Genomic DNA, 14,528 nt, shown 5'->3' with positions numbered 1-14,528 from the left:
AAATAAAAGTTTTCAGCTTACAGATGGCGCAATTGTGTAGACACCCTCAAATCAGAGTGAAATGAAGATGTGGCAGGCTAGTCAATTTTTTTCCAAACTCAATTTCTGCAACTCAGAATGCTTTTCAGTACCTTGTGTGGCCTCCACGAGCTTGTATGCATGCTTCACAACGTCGTGGCATGCTCCTAATGAGACGATGGATGGTGTCTTGTGGCATTTCCTCCCAGATCTGTGTGAGGGCATCCCTGAGCTGTTGTGCAGTCTGAGGAGCAACCTGGCGGCGCCTAATGGACCGAAACATAATGTCCCAGAGATGTTGTATTGGGTTTAAGTAAGGGGATCGTGAAGGCCGTTCAATTGTTTCAATTCCTTCATCCTCCAGGTACTGCCTGCATACTCTTGCCACATGATGCCGGGCACCGTCATGCATCAGGAGGAAACCAGGACCTCCTGCACCAGCGTAGGGTCTGACAAAGGGGTCAAGGATTTCATCTCGATACTTTATGGCAGTCAGAGCACCGTCTTCTAGGCAGTAGAGGTCTGTGCGTCCCCCCATGGATATGCCTCCCCAGACCATCACTGATCCAACACCAAACCTGTCTTGTTGAACGACGTTGCAGGCACCATAACGTTCTCCTTGTCTTCTCCAGACACTTTCACGTCCATCACAGGTGCTCAAGGTGAACCTGCTCTCGTCTGTGAAAAGTACAGGGCGCCGGTGGCAGTGACCCAGGGCCCACTACAGGACGTCGGGCCCTCAGGCCACCTTCATGAAGTCTGTTCCTGACTGTTTGGGTAGAGACATTCACACCAGTGGCCCTCTGGAGGTCACTCTGTCGGGCACGAGCAGTGCTCAGCCTGTTCCGCCTTGCACAAAGGGGCAGGTATCGGTCGTGCTGATGGGTTGAGGACCTTCCACGGCCCTGTCCAGCTCTCCAAGAATAACCACCAGTCTCCTGAAATCTCCTCCATGCTCTGGAGATTGTGCTGGGAGACACATTAAACCTTCTTGCTGCAGCATGTGTGGATGTGCCATCCTGGAGAAGTTGGACAACCTGTGCAACTTCTGTAGGGTTAAGGAATTGCCTCATCCTGCCAGTAGAGATGATTACTCAAGCCAAAACCAGCACGAGTGGAAAACCAGCCCAAAAAGATCAAGAGGGAGAAACTTGAAATGACCGCCACATGTAAAAGCAGTCCTGTTTTGAGGGTTCCCTAATTGTTGCCACTGTAGTGCACCTGTTGTTAATTCCATGAACAACAATGCAGCTGAAAGTGTTTAACGATGCCCTCAGCTGCTTAAACAGCCACAAAATTATCACACAGCTGTAATTGATTTCATGCCAGGCCCAATAAAATAAGTGTTCCTTTAATTTTTGTGAGCAGTATATTTTCAAAGCACTGTTTGAAATGAACCTTAGAAAAACAAACAGCAGCCACACTGCTCAGTCTTCTTCTCACACTGCTGTAGGCTTACACTGTGGCTGAGCCACTGCATGAAGCAGAGGCAGTACAGCTCACCGGGACTCTGGCTCCATCCAGTCCTCCATTACAGCACCAAACCATTTTTGAGAATACCATTTCTGGAAAAAATATCATCTTATATTCGGGCCAATATGGTATTATTGTTGTGTCAACAGATCCTCAAAATGCTTTGAAAGTTTTGCGGCTTCCATTTTAAAACATTGTCGTATTAACAGATCCTTAGTCTTTATATCAGTGCACATGGTCTCTGTGGACAGGAGTAGGGGTGTGCCATCTAAGGCACCTCACGATTCGATTCGATTACGATTCAAGGTTTCAATTATTCAACGATTATCACGATATTAATGATAAAAACGATTATCACAATTTTTCGTGCATCTTTTTTTCCCCCTCACTTAGTGCCCACTTCATACTTTTAAACAATGTACAGCTATTTCTCAGTACACAAACATCAAAGTAATCAAACAAATTCAAAAAGTATTTTTTATTGATGTCAAGTGGTCCATCAGCAACCATGGCATCAACTTTGTGCCTGTAGCTGTGGCCTAAAGAGCCAATACAACAAAAGGCTGCCCCTATTGAGAACAGATCAACAGTTACCTCCCTGAAGTGCAAACAACAACAGATATGTCATATATGCAGATATATGTTTGATTTGAATGTACTACTTGGCGTCCACGCGTATGTAGACACCTACACCTACATATCTATGTCTATATGTCTGGGCGGTGGTGTGAGGAGAGCTACGGAAGCCGCAGTGTTGTTGTGTGTGTGTTTTTTCGACTGCCGATGCTAACGCATGTTTCTGATACCTGCTCTTGGAATAAACATCCTCACGCTGCCAAACGCCTCTGGACTTCTTTCAACCATATTACAGAGATAAATGTCTTGGTTGTTGTGTTGACCTCTGAACTGAAAGCTTTGTTTACGGCGCCGCGCCATGCGCAGTATGGCTCATTGTTTCCCGGGCAACCTGAGGCTACACACGGTGCTTTTTTTCCCGTGTAGTGTAAAATGGAGGAATCTCTGTCGGATGAGGATGTTGTGGATGAGAACTTTGAATGATTTTCTCTTTAGCAAAAGCAGCATTAGCATTTAGCACTAGCTTGTAATCCAGAAGAATGACGCTCACGCTCTGTGACTGTGGCTAAAGAGCTAGCTGTCGCCATATTAACTGGTCTGTCACTACAGATGCGTAGGAACAATACTTTGGTTCCGCAAGTGGCGTCCATGTTCCTGGCATGAAAAATCATCGATTTTGAATATTTATGAATCGTAATGAAATTATTACTTGTTGTATCGCGATTAACATAATAATTGATGTATCAGCACACCTCTAGACAGGAGGATGGATGGACGATATCAAACGCTCCAGTGTCCAGTCTGCTGTTTTCACACGTCGGTGACGCTCTCAGTGACTCACCGGAGTGAGAACATGTTTTGAACATCGACCATGAACACAAAGCGTCTGGGCGAAAATCAGAGCAGTGTGTCAACCACTCCCACGCTTCAGCAGCTTCGGCTGCATTATTTATTGCTCCGATTTGGCCGTTTGGTATAAACACTCTTCGAATTCAGCAAACAAAATGGATCAGTGACACATAGGAGCAAATAAACAAGCTGTGAATACTCATACCGGAGGATTATCAGAGTTTTGTTAAATGGCAATACAAATGCTGTGAATTAAAGTGAGGAGATGAAGAGATATCTGGAAATCTGTCGAAGAAAACGATGAACACACTTAGAATCCGCTCAACTGTCATTAATTCTCTGAAGGCCAGGCATCCTAGGCGTGTGTGTGTGTGTGTGTGTGTGTGTCCCTGTCCTCGTGTTCAGTTAATGAGTGTGTGCACTGTACTGCAGGTACAAAGGGACAGCGGGTCCTGTCGGGGCAAAGCGAACATGCCGGCCTGTCAAGGACACAGATGCTGTCCAACTGTTGGGCATACAGCACCTGACATCACACACACACACACACACACACAGTGTGTGTATGTCAGGAGGGGTCTTCCTATCAATGCAAAGCACTACTTTGTTTCTTCCAGTGAGCCACCACATGGTGCCTCATCCAGGCCTGAATGTAAATCCAACCTGTGGCTCTAATCCCAAAACATGAACATCAAATACACACATTGTCTTTGGAAATTGTTATTTCTCTGTGTATATTATATTTACTTGTTAAATATGTGATTCTATATACTAGTGTCTCTCAGCTGTTCTACGATGTGCCAAGTTTAATAATCAATATCAAAAACATGACCACCTAGAAATTGGCACTCAGAGAGCGCAGACCTCCACCACAGCTCAGATCAGTCACCAACAACCATAAGAACACCAGATATAATCACACAATATTGTGATCGTGGTGTGATCGGAGCGGAGCGCTGCAGCGTGTGGTGCCTCTCTCTCTCGCCCTCTCTCCCTGTGTGTGTGTGTGTGTGTGTGTGTGTGTTTATCTGAAAAGGAAAACCGAAAAGCAACATAATTTATGTTATTTTACTTCATTGTAATTTGAAAAGTGACCGGATTCTCTCATATTTTCCATTCCTGACTTCCTGTCTGGTGCGATCTGCTCTGTCCAGCTTTAAAACTGGCGGTCCACGGCTCGCGGCTCGCGGAGAAAATAGAGAGGAGCGGAGCGGCCGCGGTCCACGGCACGAGCCGCTACACATGTGGCGCTGTCCCGCGCCTCCTGTATGAACCGTCAGATAGGTTAACAGGGGCGCCGGCCGGTCTGACAGTCAGTGCGCGGCACGTCCTGTGTGAAGCAGGCGTTTGTCCCCCCTGCCGGCGGGCCTGCCCAACCATGTGAAAGACTCCCTATCTGTCAATGATAAAGAATCCTTAAAAAAAATCTTGGATCCAGACAGTGATCCGGATCATCACCAAAATTTAATCAATTCTAAGTTAGCCCAAGACCCACCTTTCCACAAAGTTTCATTGCAATCCGTCAATTACTTTTTCCATAATCTTGCTAACAAACCAACCAACCGACATGATTACATAACCTCCTGGCGGAGGTAACAAAGGCTTGAGAAAAGGAAATATTCCTTTTTCAGATCAATTAACTGCGTTTTTAGCTCTCGACTTCGGCCATTTCAACCTTTTTTAACAGAATCAATCATGTTTTCAGGCACACATAAGATAAAATATCTGAAATGAATTTCATTTGAACAAATCTCATGGTCAGGTCCAGTTCTGATATTAAAAAAAGATTATTTCATTTTGTAAACACAAATCTTAGATGTCTTTTATCGTCACTAACACGTCAAGCTGAAAACTTTCTCTTGCCACTTTTCAAAAGTAAAAAGTAAAAATTCAAATATCAGTGAAATAATATTTTCTGTTAAAACGCAGCTTTTCTGAAACTGCTTAGGCACATCATGGATGGAGCAAAACATCGTTCCGTACTAACCCGTGGTCTGACATGGTGCATCATTTTCAGCATTTCTGTCATCTCATTAGAAACCTACATCATTTTCAAAAAATTGCAAATGAAAAACGTTTCAAAAAAGACAAAACGTTGTGTGAACGAGAGGGTCGGGGACAGGTGCCTCACTGTTGTTTCAGCTTACGGGTCGAACAGCAGTGCAGAGTACCCGGTTTTCTTGGAGTCCCTCCCTGGGAGGGGTGCTGGACAGTGCTCCAACTGGGGACTCCATTGGACCGGACATTCCCTCTTAATAACTCTGCGTGGAAAAACAATTTGCAGAAAAAAAAAGAGCATAAATTGTATGTTTCGAATGTTAAATCAGACCCAAGATGTGAAGATTAGAGTCTGTCTCATGCAGTATCATCCATTTTGGATTTTTGCATGATGAAGGCCAATATTTCTTCTGAAACTAGCAGGCGGCGGGTGGAGTGAGGACAGGTCCAGTCAACAAACAAGAAATCCCAAACAGAGGAGACGAAGCCGAGCGGGACCAGAGGAGTGTGATTTGTGAGTGTGTAAGCAGCATTACTGTGATCTAGTGTCTCCAACACTACATAAATCTGCAGCGTCGGTTCAGCCTGAGCGTATTTCACCGCACATACAGGGATGAGTCCGTGTGAAGCGCGGAGTCTGCAGAACACCGACGACGGCCGAAACACTCTCTGTGCCAACATCACAGAGCAAGATTGTTTTTTTTGTTGCTCTGTAACTTAAAAAAAAATGTTCAATTTCAGCATGAAAATGGCTAAAATCCACTGATCAATGAGTTAGAGGCAGTTTTTGTCACTGGTGTAAATTAGTTTCATTAATTTGAATTATTAGGTGAAATTATTGCCATTATTGGAAATGTGACTGTATTTCCAAATTTCTCAAGCCTAAGCAAGAGTTAAAAGACAAAGTTACCCAAGATGATTTATAACTCAATACACAAAGCATAATTCCTGTATATGGATGGAAAGACTTAGAAAAGCATCTCGACTTCCAGAAATCATCTGTTATTGATCAAATACAGCCTATGACAAAAGAGTAGCTCACTTTTGAAAAATATATAAATATGAAATAAGACTGTTTTATACATCCACCTCAAACAAAATATCTTGACCTGTTTTCGCTGGACTGACTATAAGTTGTTACGCAATATGACGGTGCAACAAACCCGTTACCACACATTAACCAATTTAATGATAATTATATAGCAACAAACACAGTAGAGGCACCTCAAAGTACAGAGAGAAACCCAGCTGAAGCTCAGCAGGTACGATTTATTATCAGCACCACATTACAGCTGTTTTCTGCCATCAAAATAAACAGAAACCGCTCTGATCGTTTGCTATACGGCTTTACAAATCCATTTCCCTGAAGTGGTGGATGCGTGGAAATTTACATCAAGCATTCAAACATACATTTCCCAGTAGAAAATCTGCATGCATGTATGTTTCTCACAGTGCGGCAGAATTACATAATTATCTATTTATTATTTGCAGATTGCTTTTTGACCACTGATGATTTGCTAAACACTAAAAAATGTGTCTCGCTTCCTTTGGCTTTAATTCAGATCATCACTTTTCATGACATGTTATAATTACGGCCACCAGAGATCAAATATTTATGAACACTCAAATCAATTTTCCAGCTTGTATAATGAAAGTAGGCGCCTACAAAGTGCAGCCTGTGAGATTCACGCTAACCGAGAGGGCAATCAATAGATGCCATTTTGTCTAATTTGTCAAATTCATTACATTCATTTTCAGATTTTTATATAATAGATCTACAATATGTTCCATAGCAGACCTGGGAACAGTCCAATGCTGAGACTGGGTTTGTCCATCGGTGTTTGGCTCCACTGTCCTGCAGGGCCGTCAAACATGTTCAGAAAATCTTCTCCTACAGAAACCATTAAACTCAAGTACAAAAACAGATGGAAATGTAAAAAACAATTTTGATCCTGAATTGCAACTGAAAGTTAAGATATGGGTTTTTTTTTTGTTTTGTTTTGTTTTTTCTTTACACATATCAGAATTATATTTGAAGCTTCAGAAGCTGCATCAGCTTCATGTTTTGCAGCTCCATTTAAGTTTGGTTTGGTGTAACGTCTGTTGGTCGTAAAGGTTGCAGACCTCTGACTTTGTGGTTTGATGGACCAGATTGGAGCCTCCTGGGTCCCAGTTTTAGCCCACTGGCCTTACGTTGGACTCCCCTGCAGTAATGCAATGTAACTTGACCATCATGTGTGTAAAGTTGGGATTATTCTGTTGTTTCACAGCACTCTGTGCGGCTCTGTCATGCCAGTTTTTCTTTGTGAACGTCCTCTTCTTCTTCACAGACGAGGATCATCCCCGGAGGGTTCAAACTGTGCAGGAGACTCCTGCTCCGCACCATAAATAGCTGGCGGGCCGCCGCCGTCTGCCAGAGTGACATTTCCATCATAAAGGTTAGACGCAGCAGATCCTGCAGGACGGATTCCTCTCATAACTGAGGCCTGTTGCGCTGCTCTTTGTCGTCGCCTGCAGTCACGCTTGTTATGTCACCCGGACGTGTGCGATCCGTTCCTGGAGATCAGACTGAACTGCCGTCGCTTTGTTTGGCTCTGTGTGTCTTCTTCTTCTTGGTATTCATTGTTTGGGCCCGTCAGAGCCGTTACCTAATGCGTCCAGGTATCACTGGGACAGAAATGTTGGACCGCTGCCCATGGCTTTGACTCGGAGCGCAGTTCCATAAATGTTAGCTTTAGGAATAGGTTGGGTCAGTTTATTCTATTGTGATTCCTCATGGAGTAAGAAGTTCACCAGCTCAGCTCCAGGTTTGGGAGGTTTTTCTGTGCAGAGTTTGCATGTTCTCCTTCTGTATGAGTGAACTTTCTCAGAGTGGTCTGATTTCATCTTACAGTCTAAACCCACTTGGTGATTTTGCGTAGATAAGGGAGTTTGTTCGCTCTCTGTTGGTAGATCGGATTCGATTCTCTCTCTCTGTCCATGTGTGGAAGTGTACTTGAGCAAGACGCTGAACCCCAAACTGCCCCTAGTGAATGGACTGTGCGCCTCACGCCTCCATTGGTGTGTGAATGTGTGTGTAAATGGGTGAATGTGATAAACACGATGGACTGGGACAAGCCGAGTCCTGCAGGCCAACTTCCAAATGTCTCAGTGGAACTTGGCTGCAGACCGAGTCCTTCCTCAGCATCGAGGTGCCCTTCAGGGGAAAGTCCGACGCCATTGCTCCTGCCATCGTATACAACCAAGTCGTAGAAGTACAGTAGTCTAAAAATCTATGTTTACAACGGTGCCTGGAGTCACAACTGTTTGAGAACAGCTCTCAAAATGTTTTCTTCGTTAATCATCGGCATCTCTGGGGGAGAATACCGAAGGTCAACTTGAACTTGACTTGCCTCTGTCTACCGTCAAGGTCATGATGCACTGAAACCAATCCCAGCTGAATAAACAGGTTTACAATGAAGGACTGCATGAATGAAATATTATCAGCAAGCTGTTTCAGCGGCACTTATATCTCAGAGTCACTGCACAGAAACTCAAACTCTGTGAAGAACTGACTGGAAAACATGTTAATTTAGCTCTGTGTTGTCTGGCAATTTTGCCTCATCGGAATTTCAAAGCTGGATGGCGTACACCACCCTCGCACTGTCTGACTGGTGAGCAGTGTCTTTTCTGGCAACAGCAGACGTGGATGAAAAAGCTGAAAAAGTGCCGATGACAGGAAAGGACTGAGGAGACCGTCTGAAATCTGAAGATCTGCTGAATACAGAAGTCATTCATGTATTCAGCAAGACCTCGGCTTATCAGTTATGAAGGCTTTCATTGCTGGTGAAAAACAAATGTTTCTGTGAAACCATGTTGCACATCAAAGAAATACTGTGTATGTGCGTGCATGTGTGTGCATGGAAGAGGGCAGTAGATCACTCTCAGACTCGGTCTGATTTCTCCATTTCTCAGCATGATATTGCCAACGTGTCATCCAGCAGAAGACGTACCTGCAGCCTCACTTCCTTCCACTACTTTGTTTTCATATCTCATCAAATGTGTCCAGCTAGTAATGCATGTAATATTTTGTCGAACAAACTTAACTACTTATTGACCTTCAATCAGGTCAATATCAGTGACTGCAGTTCTTCCACGGGATATTTGAAGTTGTGCCTCTGAGGTTGGTCCTGGGCCCTCTGCCGTTTGTCAATATTGATACTAACATACAAGGTCACAGTATGAATTTCCACTTGTATGCAGATTACTTGCAGCTGTTTTTCTCTTTTGATTCAACAGTTACCCTCATTTTAATTAAATTTGGAGAATAAGAAGCCCTTTTAACCGTTCCACATCAAACACTCCACCATATCTAAAAACAGCTTGGCTCAGTAGAATTCTGCTTTAAGTGGCCTATTAAAAACATACCATACTTCTTTCATCTATTTCTGAACAGTTCCAGAGTTCAGTTTTCTTTGGACTGTCGTCGTATTCTCCACCACATGTTCAGGTTACTGCTGCTCCTTGTCTGCCCAAAGAAAATCTAACTCAAGTCAAGATTCCACTGCACTGATACCTGAAGAAAACTCTGATCCAGTTCAACTTGCATCATGTAAACACTTCTGACTGGTTTGGACAGTGTGTCAGAGGAAGTTGTGGTGAAACCCTTTATACAGTCCAATCAGAATCCATGTAAACAGCAGATCAGAAACTTCAAACTTCAACAGTTTTGTTCATTGAAGAACAAGGAAATTTCCAATCCACAAAGCAGCACCTCAGCCGCTCAGCTGAAAAGTGAGACAGTTTGGAGATAAAGTTATCAGCACATCTCTGCATCTGGAGAAAGGAAAGAAAGTTAAGAGTGGAGTGAACTCACATGATTTCAATTCACTGAACCTTGCGAGCTCCTCTGAAGTACAGCAGTCACTTCCTTTCGGGACATTTCAGCCTAGTTTGGAGGGAAAGTGGAGCGTGGCCTCAGACAGACTGTTTATATAGAAACTGGAAACTGGAGCTCAGACTCACTGATCACCTCCTCTTCCTTTCTTTATGTGAGTCTCTTCATCATCTCCCATGTGAGTAATTTATATCTCCATCCAGTCCTCCTCTGTCCATGATCAGTCTTTCAGAATCACTTTTACCGTACCTATATATAGCTGTGCCTGATTTCCCAATCAAGCTAGGATTTATACAGTTTTTAAAGAAAAACATCCTGAAAACAGTGAGTGTAGTTACATTACAGAAACTAACAACAGCTCCCACTAGTGACCCGACATGGAAACTACCATTTTTTTCCGCAGCGTGAACAGAGTCGTCAAAATGTTGTTATGTAAATGTGAAACTTTTCTGGGAGTTAAAATTACTGATAATGGATTATAGAGAAACGGGGAGAACAGTACTGGGCTTCATCTTCAAATCTATGTAGTTTTTTTTTCCAAGTATGTCTATAATGTTATTTTGCATAAAGATTCCAGAAAGTGTTAAATTGACCCAGTTTAACATAAATGTCACATTTCGTGCTGCTGTGAGACAAAACCATCAGTCATAAACACGTCAGAGGAAATGAGTTTGAACTCTCTGGTTGTTTGACAGTAAAGGATGTGAATGCTTGACTGATAGTCCAGAACGCACAAAAGTGGGACATCCTGCTTTAATATTTCATCCAGCTTTACAAGAGGGAAGCCTGCATAGAGCAGTGGTGCCCAATCCTGTTCCTGGAGAGCCCCTATAAAGCGCCCCTCACTGCTTCAGCACACCTGAATCTAAGGGTTCTGTCCTCACCAAGCATCAAGTCGGTCAATGCAGAGAGGACTAAAACCTGCTGGACGGGGGCTCTGCAGGAACAGGGTTGGACACCACTGCTATAGACGGACAAGCCGAGCTGGACGAGTTCAGCTTCAGTTGAGATAAGAAGCAGAAATAACTCAAAACTCAGTTTTACCGACTGGATTTTGATTGTGTTTTGGGGGGAAAGTTACAGTGAACCCTTTTGGATGCACTCAGTGACAGGAGTCTATAAACACAGGAACCTTAAAGGAAGTGTTTAAACCCAGTTTTCATGCCAACTGTTCAAGTGGCATCCTTTTGAGAAAGTTCTGTGTTCACATGAAAATGTTTTCAAAATGATGGCGACAGCAAAAACAGAAGAAGCCGTTTTCACAAAGTTGCTGTTTCAGTGGCTCCGAGCACTGCTGCCATGCATACGGACACCAAACTGAAGCGAAAGTTTTGCCTTTTTGTTGCATTTTGGACACGCGCACAACACCATACTAAACATCTAAGTACTGTGCATTTTACGAAAGTACAAATAAGTGAAACAATGTTGAAAAAGTAAGATAGAACCTCTGCTCTATAATAGGTCTTTGGTTTGTGTGAAAGAGTTTTCAGCAGGTTTTGACTGAATTAGTATCTCGTTTAAACTGATGATGCAGATATGGACGCTGTCTGGGACTGGAGGGGAAACCAAGATCCTGGAAGACGTAGGAATGATTGTCATTAATGAAAAAACAAAACTAGCTGACTGACATTACAAGGTAATGTTTTATTTTCTCTTTTGATTAACAAAGATTTTCTTTCATTGGCGCCGTGCTGCTGCTGCTTGTTTATTTCAGGTAAAATGGATGAAGCTGCATCGTGTCAAAACGCCGTGGGCAGTGTGGCCATTTGGTCCTGAGCTGATTGTCCCGCCGTCCCCTCTGCTCCTCGTCTCCAGGAGCTCGATGTGTTTTCTGCCGAGTCAGCGGGGGCCCGCTCTGTATTCTGCTTTTGCAGATTTCCCAGAAGGCCGCTGACACCATCCTGAGATTAAGAAGCTTTCCCACGAGGCCCGGCAGAGTCGAGACATCACTGGGGGCAGTTATTACTTTTTTTAATCTGCTCTGTGGGATGCTGGGAAAAACTTCTATTAACAAGACCATCAATATATGAAAAAAAAAACATGAAATTTTAAATTATGACATTTTCTCTATTTAAATCGTTTATCGTCATTACAGCATACTAAACATATCATTTTCAGTGTTTCTGCCGTTGCAACGTACACATTTTAAAAAGATTTGCTGTGTAGACATGAAACATTTCTGGAAAAAAAAACTTGATGTGGGAGGTACACTCAGAAATAAAAGGTTGCCATCTCTATATCCTCGTCTGTCTCACTTTGATGACTGACATGATTTGAACACGCAGCCTCCATAATACATTGAAAACATTTGAGAATATTTTTTTAAAAGAAACACTGACTCATTTTATTTTCTAAAAGTTCAGTTGTGTAGTGGAGAGGACTGAGCAGTGGATAGAGGAAACTCAATTTGGACAGATCTAGAGGAACCGCCAGAGATGAAGATGGAGGCCTGCAGGTTTCAGCGAGGACAAAGTGGGAGGAGCCTGGAGCGAGTGGGGAAGGGCTGGAAGGTGCAGGTAGAAACCTCAGGGTCCATGCACGCCTCCTCCAGCGGAGGGAAACGCCTCCACACAGTCACTGCAGGAGTCAGGGAGCAGGTCCTCTGATCTGTGAACTCGCGCTGCAGATGCTCAGGTGGGTTGTTTCTTGTTTTCTTGTTGTTCTGGAGGAAGCTTGGGTCATTGCTATAGTAACCAAGTTAGCATGAGCGGGCTCCTTTGTGGTATATCCGGTAGTGTGACAGCAAACTTAACTTTAGTCATACTCAAACAGGTCTGGCCATATAGCCCTATCCTCTAATGTCTGAATGTTATTCCCTTTAGTCCGTTCATTGCTTCTCACCTGCTGTCCCCCCCTTCGAGGGGGAGTCTTCTCCAGTTTCAGTTGCTGACTCCATTATTACGAGGGCCTACGAACAAGCTCCGTCCGGACCGGGAGGACACTCCTGTCGGTGCTGCCCGCGGACTGGCTTCGGTTCTACTTCTGGGATCCGTCGTTCTTGTGCTGGACCGTCCAACGGACTGTCCTCAACATAGTCCTAGGCTTTACTTCTTATTGTCTCATGCTAGCTGTTGCCAAAGCTGTCCGTCCCTGGGAGAGGGATCCCTCCATACTGTGGTTCTCCCCAAGATTTCTTCTTTTCCCACTGAGTTTTTGGAGTTTGTTCTTGCCGGATGTGAGGGTCTAAGGCGGTGGTTGCTTCGTTTTGTCTCGTTACTGTGAATTTGACATATTAACATTATGCTTATTCACTGTTTTTATTTTTACCAACCAATGTAACATCTTGAAGCCTCTGAGGCAGCTGTTGTTGTGATACTGGGCTATACAAAAATAAACTGATTGATTGATTGATTGTACACACTGATGCTCTAAAACACATACATAGTGATACTCTAATACATACATCCTGACCGACACAAAAAGCAAGTACAGTTGCACACATTACAACAATAATAACAACAAGTATTTACAAAATGCAACACTTTAAAATAATTATCGACCCTGATATTATGTGCCTCCCCATTATCTGTCTGTTCAGACACACTCACATACAATAAGACACATACACGAAGAGGTTAATTTCGGCAGGTTTGATTGTTTCCTGACCACTTTTTGACTTCTGAAGAGAAATTTACATAATTTGTTTGGTTTTTTAGTTCATTTGGAAGGTTGTTCCACTCTTTGATAGCATTGTAAGAAAAAGCTGTTTGTGCAAATGAAGTTTAGCATTTGGGAATGGCACACTGCCCCCTGGTGGAGGCACGTGTGACTCTGGGTGTGACTGTAGAGGTGTAATGAACAAAGTGCTTCAGAGGTGCAGGTGCAGTATTGTTAAGGATTCTATGAACCAGGCGAATTGAGGAGAATCTTTGGATGTTTTCAAAGCTGAGTAGTTGATATTTCTGTAGAATATGGCAATGGTGGTACGCTCTTGGTTTTCTGTCAAGTGTTTTTAGGGCTTGTTTATGAAGAGATTCTAATGGCCTTAGAGTTGTTTTGCTTCCCTGGGACCAGCATGTAATACAGTAATGAAAACGGGACATGATCATAGCATTAAAAAAGGTTTGTGCTGCTTCCTGTGAGTGAGTGAGTTTCTGATGCATTTAAAAGTTTTGCAATTGTATTTGAGACTTTGGCACATTTGTTTGACATGTTTTGTAAATGTGAGCATGGGATCCAACATGACTCCAAGATATTTATACTCTGTGACATTGTCTATTTGTTCTCCATTTACCGTAATGTTTGGAAAGGGTGAATTTTTGGACTTACTAGTGAAATACATTGTGGCAGTTTTCTTTGTGTTTAATGTGAGGCATAAGTCATGTAACCATCTTGCTACCTTCTCCATTGCCCTGGTGAGATCAGTGGCTACGTAGTCAGCATCCTTTTCCCATGTATAAATGACCGTGTCATCTGCGTACATTTGAATTTTTACACCCTCGCACACAGATGGCAGGTTTGGCAGGTCATTTATATAGGGGGAGAAAAGGAGAGGGCCGATGTTTGAGCCTTGTGGTAGTCCACAAGTGGTGGTTTGGAGAGATGAAATGGTGTTATTAATGCGTACACAGTGAGACCGGTCGGACTGATCGGATTTAATCCAGGCCAGAATGTTTGAGGACAGCTTGTATTGTGTGAGTTTTGAGAGCAGTATGGGGTGGCTTACAGTGTCAAGTGCCTTGTGGAGATCTAGAAAAACTGCCCCCACGACCCCGCCGTTATCCAAGTTTGATTTCATGGT

This window comes from Salarias fasciatus, chromosome 5 (genome assembly GCF_902148845.1).
Source record: "Salarias fasciatus chromosome 5, fSalaFa1.1, whole genome shotgun sequence".
Classification (NCBI taxonomy): domain Eukaryota; kingdom Metazoa; phylum Chordata; class Actinopteri; order Blenniiformes; family Blenniidae; genus Salarias; species Salarias fasciatus.
This window is presented reverse-complemented; position numbering follows the sequence as displayed.